Source organism: Stegodyphus dumicola, chromosome 6, assembly GCF_044657685.1.
Source record: "Stegodyphus dumicola isolate Sdum_Otavi_A_Nest chromosome 6, ASM4465768v1".
Lineage (NCBI taxonomy): Eukaryota > Metazoa > Arthropoda > Arachnida > Araneae > Eresidae > Stegodyphus > Stegodyphus dumicola.
Genome location: NC_140773.1, coordinates 114,883,396 through 114,898,410, shown reverse-complemented (window position 1 = coordinate 114,898,410; position 15,015 = coordinate 114,883,396).

Genomic DNA, 15,015 nt, shown 5'->3' with positions numbered 1-15,015 from the left:
AATTTAAGAAATCTAAAATTAAATTAAATTAAAATGAAAACAAACACAGTGGGTCTTGCTAAGACCAAGAAAAAAATTTTTGTAAAAGAAACATAAAAAACAGACCTGTGGCTATGCAGTCTTCTCCATCATGAAACAAAGCTGAAAAGAGGTTGTATAATCCCTCTGTGTTCTTCAACGCACTCCCACTCGTCGTGTGACTTAAGTAGGGGGAACAATGTCACTGGGCAACAGCCAATGTGATTAGACTGTCCGTTGGCGGAAACTCGTCCCTAGTTATTCAAAGGGGGGGGGGTCGGAAGACTCGGAAAGACGTGGAAAGATTTCAAAATGGCGTCAGTCAAGTTGTTTGAAGAATAAAACTTTTTCTAAAAGTGAAAAATGGCTAATTCAGCTAAAATTACTTAACATGGCCACAAAAGTAAGAGTAAAATGGAAAAAACAGTCATTTATTAATAAAAGTCTATATATATTTAATTGACAAGAAATGAAATAAAATAATTACATTTGGACATTCATCAGTTTAAGTTTGCTAATAACTTTGTAAAAAGAAATGAACTCCATTAATTACTTTTTTTTGGACACTGAATAGTTTTAGTTTACGTTATTTCATATAGAAAGATACTAAGAAAAATATTAAGATTCTCTTTCTCAGAATTACTGTAAGACAAAATAAATATTCACCAGTATTTTTTTATTTCTTAAAACTTATTCTAAAACGTTAGCGTAGTTTATACTTGCGGATGCCATATTTTCGATATATGCATGTAATGTTAATTTCAGTATTACATGGATTGTAATTATTGGGTTTGCTATTTTCTTATTATTTAGTTCATCCTTCCGTCGATAAATGTTTAAAAGAAAATAGTTATTTAATTGAGTATCACGTTATCGTAACCCAAGTTGATCAAGTTATCGTACAGATTAAAATTACTTACTCAAATTCATACTAATTTAATAAAAAAAAACTATTAATTCTTATAAGAACAACTATTCGAGATATCAAAATTTTGAAGACGTTATATAAATACTGCTGAGCCTGACTAGCACTTAGATCAGTAAGACATGGGCCAAGTAATCAAGTCCTTGTCTTATGGCCTTTGATCATATCCAAGCCTTTTAACTAAGTGCTTTCTATGACTTTTTTCCATCTCTCGAGCAGCGTAAAAATTCATTTTTTAAAAATGTCATCAGATTCATTAATAAAAAAGTTATTGAGGAGCTGTTTGACTGTCTCTAAAGAAATGAACTCCTTCAAAGAAAGTCCTTCAAGGAATTTTGAAGTCACCTGAAGAAATTAGGATTCAAACTGATAAGGTTTATGAATATGAGGGAAGGGTGAGACACAAAAATTTCCAGCCATATTCAATTAAGTCTTTGTCTGACATTCATCGAAATGTGGGGTCAAGCATTATCATAATGGAAGACCCCTCGACAACTGAACATTTCTGGGCGTTTTTGATTCAATTTCTGCTTTTAAGACTGCTATTTGGGAACAGTATTATTCCGAATTTATAGTCTGATATGTATACTATGAACAACAATTCATTTGTAGTCTAACCATACGAAAGCTTCTCTCATTGTTATTGAAGGAGATTCTTTTTGTCTACCCTATGATCTTTTTCTTGTAACATTATAGCATAGTATCCACTTATCATCACCAGTAATGATGCGTTTCAAAAAAGTAGCTCTAATTTTCTTTAATTAATCAGAATCACATGCCGAAATTCGAGCAAGCATATTCTGCTCTTTTAAAATATAGGGTATCCATACATAGAAGTATCTTACGCATCAAATCTTCTTAAAATCGTCATGCATTGTATTTATTTTAAAATATTTAGTCTGTCTAACAGTTCCTGAACTATATAGAGTATATTTTCAGTAATAGCTTGGTGGTCGACCAGAACGAGGATCATCTTCAAAACTGAAATTTCCATGCTGAAGCTTCTCAAAACACTTTTGAATTATGCCATCAGAAACTTCACTTTGCTCGCATACAGCTAAATTTTACAAACAGTCTGATTAGTAAATGTTTTTTCTGTTTGAATATAAAAGAGCATAATTTGTTAAAAATGAACTTCTGGATTCTCCATTCTTGCTGCACGAAAACAAAAATTATGCTACAATGCAAGCTAGAATAACGCTACGTGAGCAGAAAAGACCGCATATAAACATTTGCTTCGATTAAGATCACTCCTTATCAGCAGTAAGAAATAATTAGAAGAAAACGGCCCTTCGATTTGAAAAACTGCAAAACTTTCCTGATGACCCAGTACATAAATAGGAGAATCTAAAGTTTCCAGCTTCAGAAATGCTAAAATTTGAAATTTTTTCTATGATGTAACTAATATTTTTAAGGCCCTTTAATACCAACCTTTTCATTCTGGACAAATTTCATACAATTTTGTCAATGGAATTATTTAGATAAATTAATTTACTGCGATCAATTCAGTTGTATGTTATTTTCAATCTTTGAAATCTCCGTTATGTTCAAACCATGTAACAACTTTCATTTTTTAAAAAAAATTTACTTTTTCTTTTGTAAAATTTCTAACTTGAGAATATAACTCTGTGAACAAGCGTTGCATATTCGTTGGCACCAGATCACTCAGTAAGCATTGAATGAAAAACAAATACAATTCTTTTTATCTACTGTTCTCGCCGTCTTATTGAAATGAAACATTTCACTTTATCTGCGAATGTTATTCGACAAGATACAAAGTCCTACACAATTGAAACTTGATATGACTGGAAAAACGACATCAGATAACACGCGTCTGCTTGAGAAAGTTTCCTACCCTTGTAAGGGTCATTGGGTCGGAAGGTCGAACATTAAAAACATGCTTTCATTTAAGAGAAAATACATTATGTATGAGCTTCATTAAAAAAATCACAACATTTTCTATTACTAATGTCACGAGAATTTATTTAAAATATCACTTTTCTGTTCATGTTGTGTTCTAGAATTATAAAAACTATTTTCGCCCTTTTATGACATCTACTTTTTTATTTTTATGCATCTACTTTTTAACATTTCGTTTGAAATCATTCTCGAAGGTATAAGTCGTAATGCAAACTGTTTTTTCAGTTTTTGTTAGATTGGACTCAACTATTAACTCTTTGCACTGGTACGCCTTTTTCTCTCAGGAGAATCAGCAACTCGAGACGAATTTTCGAATATCTAAGTGAATTTCTGACAGTTAATTTAAAACGATTTCACACACAATAAAGAAATCTAATGTTTTTTTTACGTCTGAAGTTTCTTGCGGCCCTGCGGCTGTTTCGCCGTATACAAATGGTATCCACATTCCCCATTACCCTCATTTTTCATCTTCTTACACCTTTTACTTCATCTCTATCTTCACCACTGCTTTTCTTCTCTCTATCTTTAAGTAGTCCATTCGTTCTTCTTCGACGAAAAATCGAACTTATCTCCACTTGAACTGATTACTTCATCGTATTCCATGTTTATTGAACTCCGTAACTTAAATAATATTCCTATTACCACGACTGTCAAGTTCGAACTAACGTCGAAGACGCATATACAACAAGAAATCTAAAAAACGTATTTAAGATTAAAAGCTGGCAGTTGTTTTATACGCATTTCTTTTTAAATACACTTATTAAGTGATATTATCCAAAGAGAAGCCAAATAAGCATCATTACCGCTCGAATTATCACTTCAAACCGAGTGGTGACCGAGAGTCACCTCTCGTTAATAGAATGATTTTTTTAATTAAGACATTAACTAAATTTCTTAACATATTCTAAAAACAGAACGTAATACATACTAAATAGCGCACTGCATTTTTTTATTACTCTTAACGTTTTAACCATGTTTGTTTATTATTTTGCAGTTTAATTATTTTGTATAATCCACAGAAAGAGTTAAATTGTTTTTGAATAGCTTGAACAGAAATACTATTTAACAGACATTTGATTTAATTTTTATCATGAATGTTAGAATACTGTAAATAGATTTTAATAAAAGTTTATTAGATTATTTTTAATGCTATATATCTTTAAAATACTACTCCCGATCAAACTTTTTTTTCAAAGTGTGGCAATTCAAGCAGGTAAGAATCTCACCCTACAATAACCCGCAGATGCAAAAAGTGAGCTGCATAGACAAAGTATTAGTGATTTTCCCAAATTCTTAACTGCCAGCTATTTTAAGAAGAATATAGATTCAAAGCGCCTGAAAAATAATAAAATATTTCGTAGAAGCATAAAATTATGAAATAAGTTGTAAGTTCACAGTAGAATTATTCTTAATTTACAATGTAATTTTCCACAGTACGATTTCGTTTAAATTTCCAAAATTTTAAGGGCTTTTTTTAAACCTTAAATAGGTTAATTATAGAGATTTTTCTTCAATTTATTTTACTCAAAAATTTCTTTTTCATTTCAAATAATCCGCATGAAGTTTTCTTATAGCTAAATAAGATAAAAATTAGCTTAGCTAATTCTAAAAAATTAAAATATACCATATTTGACGCATCTTCTTCAGATTAAAAAACTATACTCTGCAACTGTATGTGATACCTTTTTTTCGTCCTTTATGTGTAAAATTTAACATAGTAGAGACCATTCGACATTTGAGGCAAGAAATCATTAAAAAAAGAATCTGTACTGTCTCACCGTGATTTAAACCAAGGGTTTCCCAGTTCCTAAGACTAAATCCAAGTGTTGACGATCACAATGGGGCATCACTATCAGCTATGGTCTCTCCAGGTTTCAAACCACGGATCATGACATGTTAACTTTTCGTACCGCAAGAGGACGTATGTAATAACGCGATAATTACTTACAATGTCAGCTCTGTATTCGACACCTAGCAAGAATTTTATGTCATTAATATCAGCAATACTTACGAAATTTTTCGTTGCATGGTTTATTTATCTAACATTTTATTTGAATAGCAGTTTTTTTTTTTTTTTTTTTCTTTTTTTTTTTTTTTTTTTCGAATTAGCTACATAAATTTAGGATTTGTATAGGAAATAAACTATTTCAAAAAAGGTGATTTTGAAAGAAATAATTCTGCATATTACAGGCATAAGTCTCTGCTTGTTAATCCATTCAAATATTTGCTCTGTTGTATTTGAATCATTTAAATAAATTCTATCACTTTTTGTGCTTCCACCTAATAACGATTACAAGGCGTTCTCTCACATACAAAAGCTTTAGTTTAAGAAAGTATTCAGCTCCTCTCTGTTAATCTTCGGCAGTAAAATGTTTCCCTTTTAACCATTTTTTATATACCCTTTTAATCCAAGCAAATTCATTGCTTGAAAAACAAGAGCAACATTGCACCATTTAGATAAGATTTATCATTCGGGATAAACATGCATTTGGCCTACTTTTGTTATCAGCAAATGATAAAAAAAAAAAATTATACCTTTATTTTTTCTGATATTTTAGGTAATAGAGCTACACAAGTATTTTCCAACTAGTGCCTTCCTATTTGCCTTCCTATTCCAGTAAATGTTTCAAAAATTCATATTCAGGTACATCATGTATTACTATAAAACAAATTTTAGCTTAAGATTGAATTTTGGTTTATTTTGATTTTTCCCAATAGATGAGAATCCTGCATATAACGTTGTTGAGTGCGTACGGGTTCGTAACAAATTGAATGCGCAAGTCTGAAAATATGTTAATAAAATTTATTTTTATCAAAAGAAATATTTCAGAATTCTGGAATTTTCCACCGATATGTTCGTACAAATGTTCACACTATTACACAGTATAATCAGTAGTTACACTTCAAACCACTAATAACGTTAAACACAACGCGATGAAAAGCACATCAGACTAAAAAGCTAACTCGGGTATCTCAGGTCATGCGGACGTAACCAACTAGCAAAAACAATAACTAAGCAACTAAAGAACAGATGTAAAAAGTAAGTAATAAAACTTTATGCAGTAAAAATGAAACTTTATGAAATTTAAGTAATGTAATAAAGCATACATTTTTGTCTTCTCAAAAAGCTAAATAATATTTCATGATATTTGTAAAACACCAGTTACAAGTAAGTAAATTGCACAAAAGTTGCAATACTTTCTGCTATTTGTATGGTTAAAACTTAGAATACGGGTGTACTTAACTGCAATCTCTTTTACGTTCTGTCATGCAAATAAAGAAATAAAATATTTGTGGCAAATAGGCCAATAATTCTTCTTCCTATGTTATTTACTGAAATATTCTTTGCACCATAAATTCAATTTAACGATATTTATGTTATATACCTTGTCACATGTTTTATTTTTGTACCGAGTATAGTCGTTACCGATGGTGACGGCATAGTTTGTACCTTCATGACGTGTATGCTGATTTACCATCGCATCTCGAAATTTCATTTTCTATGGTTAACATATAACAGCTGTTTTGTTTACTTTGTATGAGTATCTCTAAACGGCGTTTAATAGCTATGGAAACATAAATTAAAAGTACTGTTCAATATGACATTCACTTTATTTATTAAAAAAGTACAAAGAGATTGAAAATATTTCCGATCCTGGACAGTAATGAACCCTCGAAGCAGGGTCAGCTTAACCATTTTGCCATTCGATGCAATCTCGATGGATAATAAATTCTCTAAATTCTAAAAATGTCCGCTGCTTCCCTGTTCAAAAAATTTTCCTTAATTTTGCTTACAAAACAAACAAATATTGGATTGAAAAGCAGAACACGAAAAACAAAATTTTTGCCTTAAAATGAAAGATTTTAATATTTAAATCTTTGTTAATTTCAAATCATGCCTTTAGCCATATAAATTTCATCAATAACAATTACAAGATTATGAATATCTAAGTAATTTTATAATCCATTAAAAGTTTAAAATGTTCATTTGATTAGATTTAGATCAGACTCAAGTTATAAAGAACTCGAAATTCAGGTAAAAAATTAAAGGTGATGAAGGTAATAAATGAAGAGTCAAAATTTACTCTATAGTTAAAATTCAAGGAAGAATAAACAATGACATTTGTAATGTAAACATAGTAACTAATCATCCAAAATACTGCAGATAATTTAAAATTAACATGCCTTACACAGATTTTTTTTAATGTAGATTTTTTAATGTAGATTTTTTTAATGCAGCATTCAGTTAATTGAAAGTTTTGAACAATTATTAATGGGCAGTAATAATTTTTTGTTTTGCATATTTTGACAGAAATTAAAAGTGTAGATTTAAAAGAAGATACTGCGACTTAGCAAAGATGGTATCCGAAGATTGAATATCAAGATTTGCGGTTTAAGTGATATTTACAGCAAAAGCAAACTAAAAACGCAAAGCCCTAATGAAACTTTAGTTAACTGTGTCTAATATTTTAACATATTCTATTTTACTGATTTCATTTTCATTTAAAATGCTTTTGATTTTATCTGTTGAGCTTAAACTAGTGAATGATCACTTTCGAAATTCGATCATTTTCGAAATTTTTGAAATCAATGAGTAAAAATTAAATGCTACTATGTGGCAAAAAAGGTCTATCTTCTTGTATGACATACAACTGAAAATGTTGTATGGACGAAATTAGCTGTTTTTTTATTTAAAAAAAAAAAAAAAAAAACATGTTTCTTTTCTTCTGAATTCTTTTGCTGGCTCCTAAAACCTTAGTGCCGGTCCTTAAGTAAAGAATTCAAGTTGTACATTCAAGCACACAATTGAAACGAATGTCGTAGGATTAAACTCGGGGTGGCTACTTTTGAGATGTTATGTTGACCGTTACATCATCGAAGCAGTACGCTATATAGATGACTGCCTTTTCTCAACATCCAGAGAACAACAACCGCTCTTAGTAACATATGGAGATCAGGTGCAGGTATAAATGCAGCGGAACACCAGAATTTCACTTTTGATTGTACAGGTGTAGCCCCGCTGCACTGACAGTTAAACTCCGCCCGCAATTTCGGTGAAGAACACCTCAGGGAAAGGCCCGAGGGTATTCCAACCCCCTGCATACGGACAAAGTTATTATTTCTTTTGGAAAAAAATAACATCAGCTGTCTTCGCATCTCTTTATATTCCAATGGGTATTACTTGCAATTAACCTTTGATACTTTCTGAACTGTCTTCTACGTGCTCTAATTTAAACTAAGCTTAACTATTAGTGGCACTTATAATCATTCACCCAATGAGCAACTTATAAGGTACGTTGTCATACGTCTTAAATTTGTGCTGAGCATATCATTTGTGCTGAGCTTTGTATTTGCTTCATGGATATTTGGGTTTTTCACTACAGTAAACTCTACAGCAGTATTTTTTTTCTCGCACCTTCTTTTTCAATAATCTCGTAAAAGCTGTTTCGTCATTTATTTGCCATTGAAAGTATTTCTTAACGTCGCAACACTATCAGAGATTAAATGTACTCTATAGAGATATTAGGTTTGCAGTAGTGAAAAACATGAAACATGTCCTAGACTGGACTTTTATTCCGAATTTCCCAATTGTTAGCTATACGTGCTTCCAGTTACACCACGAACCACCTGGTTAGGAAAGAGAAAATAATTTATATTATCCCCCACTTAAAAGGCGACTGGAGAGCTAGAGACTCAATAGCCAAATTCTGGTGGTGACGAACTTTCGTCCACCACATTTTAGTTCGAGAGTCAATTATACAGTCTTTTAGAATTTTTGAAATCAGGGAACGCAATAAATAGGCTATGCCCTCACCAAAATTAGAATTTCGGACCTCCAGGTTACTGTCCAGATAAGTTTTCAATAGCCTCTCGAAGACACGCGGTAAGGAGGGAGAAAATACCTTACAATTCTTCACTATACACATTTTTTAATTTTTTTCATGTACTAATGGATTTAAAATTTGTATCTTCGGTCTTGAAAGAGTTAATGTAATAACTGAAATAATGGAAAAGTCTTAGAGTTTTCCGAGTTGCTGATTATAGAAAATTTTATTTCCATGAAGAAGTGCTTAAACAATTTGGGAAAAAATTGTACTATCTTTACGAGCAATGAAGAAGACTACAACGGAGCTATTAGGAAAGGGGGAAACATTAACTGCGAAACTTGTATTGAAATGCAAACCCTATAGCATTTTTATTCTCCGCCTTGTTCCTACTTTAAATATATTAATAACTGAACCGAAAGTCCAAAGAGGCACAATTATGCAATTTGTTTTTTAAATGAAACATGAGGCATTTCTTTTGAAAGCTATGTCCAAATTAATACTACTGCAGCCATCAGATATTCCATGGCAAATTAGAATTAAGATTTGAAACAGTTGGAGACTAACATATGATCTAGAAGAAATTTATGATACACTATATGTGAAATTATGGATAATGCCTCTTTTAATTGAAATGTGTATCACGAAAGGAAAAAAATATTAAAATAAAAAAATTTTAATTAATATTTTCTTCGATAATTTAACTCTACTTTCACATCAGAATGAGTACCATTAACAAATAACTGCAAGATAAGTTATGAATATTAAATTTGTTTTATAATCTGTTGAAAGGTTAAAACGTTTTACAAGACTATAAATCAGATTCACACTACCAGAATGCATTTGTAAATGTAAAAAATTATAGTAACTGGGGTAAAAAACTATATCAATGAAGAATTAATACTTAAGTCAGCAGTTGAAATTCGATGAAGAATGAAACATGACAGTTTTGATGCAAATGTAAAGACGAATCATTATATACCTTATGAATAAATTAAGAAATAACGCATATTATATGTTGTAGAATACTATTGACTAACAATTTTAAACAACTAAAATTATGGATATTTTCCTTTTCTACATAATTTCTCAGAAATTAACGAGAAAAGTTTATGAAAAAATTGCTACCATTTTGAAAGATGTCTTGGAAAATGGTAATAAAAGGACGTACATGAAACTGAAGTCTGCAACGAGATATGTGGTTATAAATAGATACTTACAGGAAGGAAAAATTCAGAAAAAGTCCTACAAACCCTACTAGACTGATAGCGACTAAAACAATCACAAAGTCGAAAGAAGGTTAAAACAAATTTTTTTTTTTTTTTTTTTTTTTTTTTTTAATTTCCCTTTAAGCTTAAATTGAATAGAATAACTTGCGCTGCAAACGAACTTCCGTTACTTTTCGGATATTTAAATTAACATAACAAAACGTTAAATTTCAGTGTAGGAAACAAAATCTGAGAATACTCATAACGCATTTAGGCTGACTCAGATAGTTGTCAGCGAGTATTTCAAAATGTCGGTTAGCAAGACGCTAAAGCTGGAATGCAACCTTAAGCAGAGCTGGCGAGAATAGTAACAGCAAGACGAGGTTTAATATAGCTATTCAAAGCTCTCAGCTTAACTACACTCAACAACTAATTTGCATTCTGATGGAGACTTTGGAAAGGAAAAGTTATAATAAAGGTTTAAATCATAATACAGTGGAACCTCGAGATACGAGCACATCTATATACGAGAAATTCGAGATACGGAGAAAGTATGAGCGAAAAAATTTGTCTCTAAATACGAACATTGACTCGAGTAACGAGCAATGAGCCAGACTGTTGGTATGCGTGGTGCCATTTCCCGATCCGGCTCGACTCATGAAAAGCCCTCGTCAGATCACTCGGTGTTCTTTGATCTACTTGTTTGTGCGCTTGTGAATTAATTGTTTATTACATTTAACGTGAAAATAATTATTTCACGATGCCTCCCAAGAAGATTGTTGCCTCAGATAGTGCCCAAAAGAAAAATAAGGAAGCCATGGCCGTTTAAATTAAGAAATAAATCAAAAATAAACAAGCGTAGTGTAAGAGTGACAGAATTGGCGTAAACTTACGACCTTTCGGCATCGACGATTTGCACTATTCTAAAGAAGCAGGAAGAAATTAAGAAACTTGACGAAGCCAAAGGAGTTACTGTTACCTCCAAGCATCGTCCAAAACTCCTAGAAGATATTAAGAAACTGTTGTTGGTGTGGATTAACGAGAAGCAGTTAAAAGGTCGGTGTCGGAATCACTTGTCGGAAACTATCACAAAGGTAAACTACGGTTATATTATTTACCAGTGTTATTTATCAGAAAAATTGATTTTTATGTTGATATGTTTTTGGGGTACGGAATGGATTACCTGTATTTGCATTCTTTTTCAATGGGGATGTTTGTTTCTAGATAGGAGAAATTCGCTATACGAGTTCAATGCTGGAACGAATTAAAATCGTATCTCGAGGTTCCGCTATAATTGGTTAGCTAATATAACTTAAAGTTGAAAACCCTTATGACGTTCTTCAGCTAACTGTGTCTAATAATTTAATATTTTCTAACTTTCGGTTCTGCTTAAAATGTTCTTGATTTTACCTGTATTGCAACCAACGAATGATAATTTTTTTAAATCAAAATTAATAATTAAAAGTTATACGTATAGCATGTCACACATACACACGCACAGAAAAAGGCCTGAACATACTGTACTACTAACAAATGAAGATTACATATCCCTAAGCATAATTGTAAATTACTTGTTGCAATTGGAGAGTATGTCCACTGAAGAATAGTAACAGCTTAGTTCTGGTCGCCAATCTGTTTACATTCTTAAAGAGACTGATATGCACGGGCAGTAAAGATAGCGCGTTACAATATGAACCTTTAAGAACAAATTACTTGTAAGCCTAATACGTTATGTTTAGGTTATAGCTTTCAATAAATGTTTGTAGTCTTTAAAAACGCCTTATTTGTGACTAATTTAATTACACAAGCTAACAACATACATTTAGATATTTAAAAACATTTTGCATAAATTTATGTTATAAATTGGTTTTAAGCACAATTTTATTGCTGTATTCCCCTCTTAAATCTCTTATTGCACGAAAAGAAAGGAATAATAATAATAATACTTGTAAAAAAAATACAGAAAGATACCTTCTTCTGAATTCAGAGCAGACGTCAGAAACCTTAGAAGGAGCATTATATTTATTACTCAGAAGAAGGAAAAACTAAAAGCCCGCTATTTTACTTTAAGCTTATACTATTATTTCAGTTGTTTTAAAGTTCGCAAACAGTTCTCGACTACCTAAGTTTTCATTATTAAAAAAGAACTAATTTTTAGGATAAATTAACAGTTCTTTAGTGGGGAAACGTTACTGGAATTTAGAACTTCAGCTATCCGGATTAACTGGGTTGAAGCACGAAAGGACTATCTGCCTAAGGGAAGGAATGCCTTCAGGAAATACTTTTTGGGGAAAACTGGCTCATATCCACGTCATTTCGTTTCTAAGCGAGGCCTACATGATTTAAATCACGTAGGCCTCGGTTTCTAAGGGAAACTAGCTTGTATCCACGAATGGGAAAAAACGTAAAAACTTCTATACAGCTAGTGCATTTATCTATTATAACTATACGGTCCCTGTGGGCCCCGAACTAACTGGGATCGTAGTCCATTGAGACATTCAAAAAACACTTTTTATCTTATTTGTGCCTAAATGTGTATTTACTGTAATGAGAATTGACAGAAATTTTGTTTCTTCGTTTAACGCATTCCATCTCAACAATAAATTAAATAAAATGCAGAACATGCATTTCTCAGCAAAATTAAGCAATCAAATTGATTCTACTTCCTAGCATGAAGTAAAGGAAGTATTGTAATTGCGAAAATTTCGAGTATCATATTTCAACGGAAATATCCATTTTGGCGTTTTCGTATCCATTTGGACAATTTTTTTTTCGTGACATTTGTACATACGGACAGAATAGAGACTCTTTTTTCCAAAAACGCTTGTGAAATAGATTTAAAAGGGATTCGAAAGGGATTTTTTTGTGACGTCTGTGCTTAGGTATATAAGTATGTATGTATGTATCTCGCAGAACTGAAAATGATTAGTCGTAGAACATTGGAATTTTGTATATTGAACTGTATGACATCCAGTTGTGCACCTCCCTTTTTATTGCCATATATATTGAATCTATATTGCAATATAATATATATGATATACATATATAAATATATACTAAGATAAATACATAATTTTATTTCTCTTTGCACTAAAATCAAAACAACAACAACAACCCCCCCCCAAAAAAAAAAAAATGCAGAAAAGTAATTTCTGGTTTTTCGCAAAGAAAAATGCATAACTATTTAACAGAAAATAAAACGAGATTTTATTCTGACTAAATTAACGCAATTAGCATCCGTATAATTTGCTTATTGTGGTTGTAACTAAGACATATTTTTTATAATATTAAATTTCAAGTTAATTAATTATTAAAAATTTCGAAAGCACATCTATAAATTTAGAATTAGCTTTACTCACCTGGAAAGAAGAATAAATGTTCCGTATGACTGGAACTCTGAAGGAATTCGGATTGGAATATAACTTAAGTTTATAAGAACAAATAAAGCAAACAAATAAAAACAAAATGCATGTCAGAGTATATTCATTTACAGAAAATGATCGTCAAAAATTGTCACTTTTGCCGTTTTATCTTTGTTCCTGGTTCCTTTGAGCTTCCGTTTGGAATATTTTTTTTCTTTTTTATTATTTCCCTGTTCTTTTGCAATATCATGTCATATTCCTTTATAACAAAAGACGATCTAAACTTCAAAACAAGAACTTTAAATTTCCTTTTTAAGTGCTTTCACTTTCACCTCAAATAGAAAGTAGATTTTTCAAATTTTCTTTCTTTCTTTCTCTTTTTTTTCTTTGAAAGGAAATAGCTTGGGGAAGATTGAACAATTTTCGGCTTATGGGTAATTTTGCAATCTAGTTTTAAGCTCTTCTTTTATTCCATTTGAACTATATATTTTAAATATAACAAATAAATTTGAGTAGAGAATTTGAATTTTATTTCGTCCCGCGAACCCAAATATGCGAATCTGATAGCATTTCTGTTTTGTTTTCTGTTCTGATTCTGAATTTAATTTTTTAATCATAATTTTCCTACTCATGAAGACTATTTTATTCCCTGTACTGTCAGAAATCCTATTATTACTCCTTTTGCTTAGAATTATAACTATCACTGGAATATGTTATATATTAGTTGTAATAAAAATAGGGAAGAAATTCAGAGAGAGAAATAATTCTCACGATTTAAACTTGAAATAACGCATAACTTTTGAGGTATGATCTTAAAGACGTTGCTGACACTGGTGATTTGCTCTTCTAATAAGAGGCAATAGTGGACATTTGACCCATATCTATATTTCAGGCATTACAGAATAAAATGAATTAAAGCAACAAGAGCGTAAGATGAGTGAGTTCACTGTTAAATACTTACAAGAGTGAATTTTGCATGTTTAGAACTTCACAGTTAGCAATGAAAGAGAATAACTGGACAGAAGCAAATTTGAGAAAAGCAGAGTTTATATTACTAATTTTATATTAAGAATGATGAAATTAACTAGACTTTTAAACAAAAAAACCTATTATTGCTTCATTATTGTTGGTAAAAGGTTTTACTTTTACTTTTGCCACCGAGTAAGTTCGTTATTTACGTTACATGAGAAGTTTATAATAGGAATTAAGTTTAAAATGAGGAGCTTCAAAACTTCAAGAAACAGTTGTATATGCACTTTAGTATTTTCAGGATAGAAAGAAAAAAATAACCAAATTAAAAAGAATTTAGAGATTGCTACAATTTAAAATTAGAAATTTATCTCACATATTCATCAGCTTAAATACATACAATTTAAATTTCAGTTAATTGACGCGTGTTAGAAAATTTTACGTGTGATATCAACAAATAATATTATTTAACTGCCGCGGATAGAAAAAATCCTGAATATATCTACAGTAATAAACCGAAGTGACGCGATAGGTAGGACCGACCAAAAGCATTAGGGGCTAAAAGCACATTTATTTAGAAGAAAAGTATGTAATAAAGAACGTAGTCCTGCTTCGATGCTGAAGCTTTATAAAATTCTATAAATTTATCCGACGACTCATTGACGTATATTTATTACGCATGAAACTTCTTCATAGTATGCTAAACTTTATAGCATGCAGCTGAAATACGTTCCTCATTGGGAGAGTGTGTTCTACAAAATTCATATATATATATATATATATATATA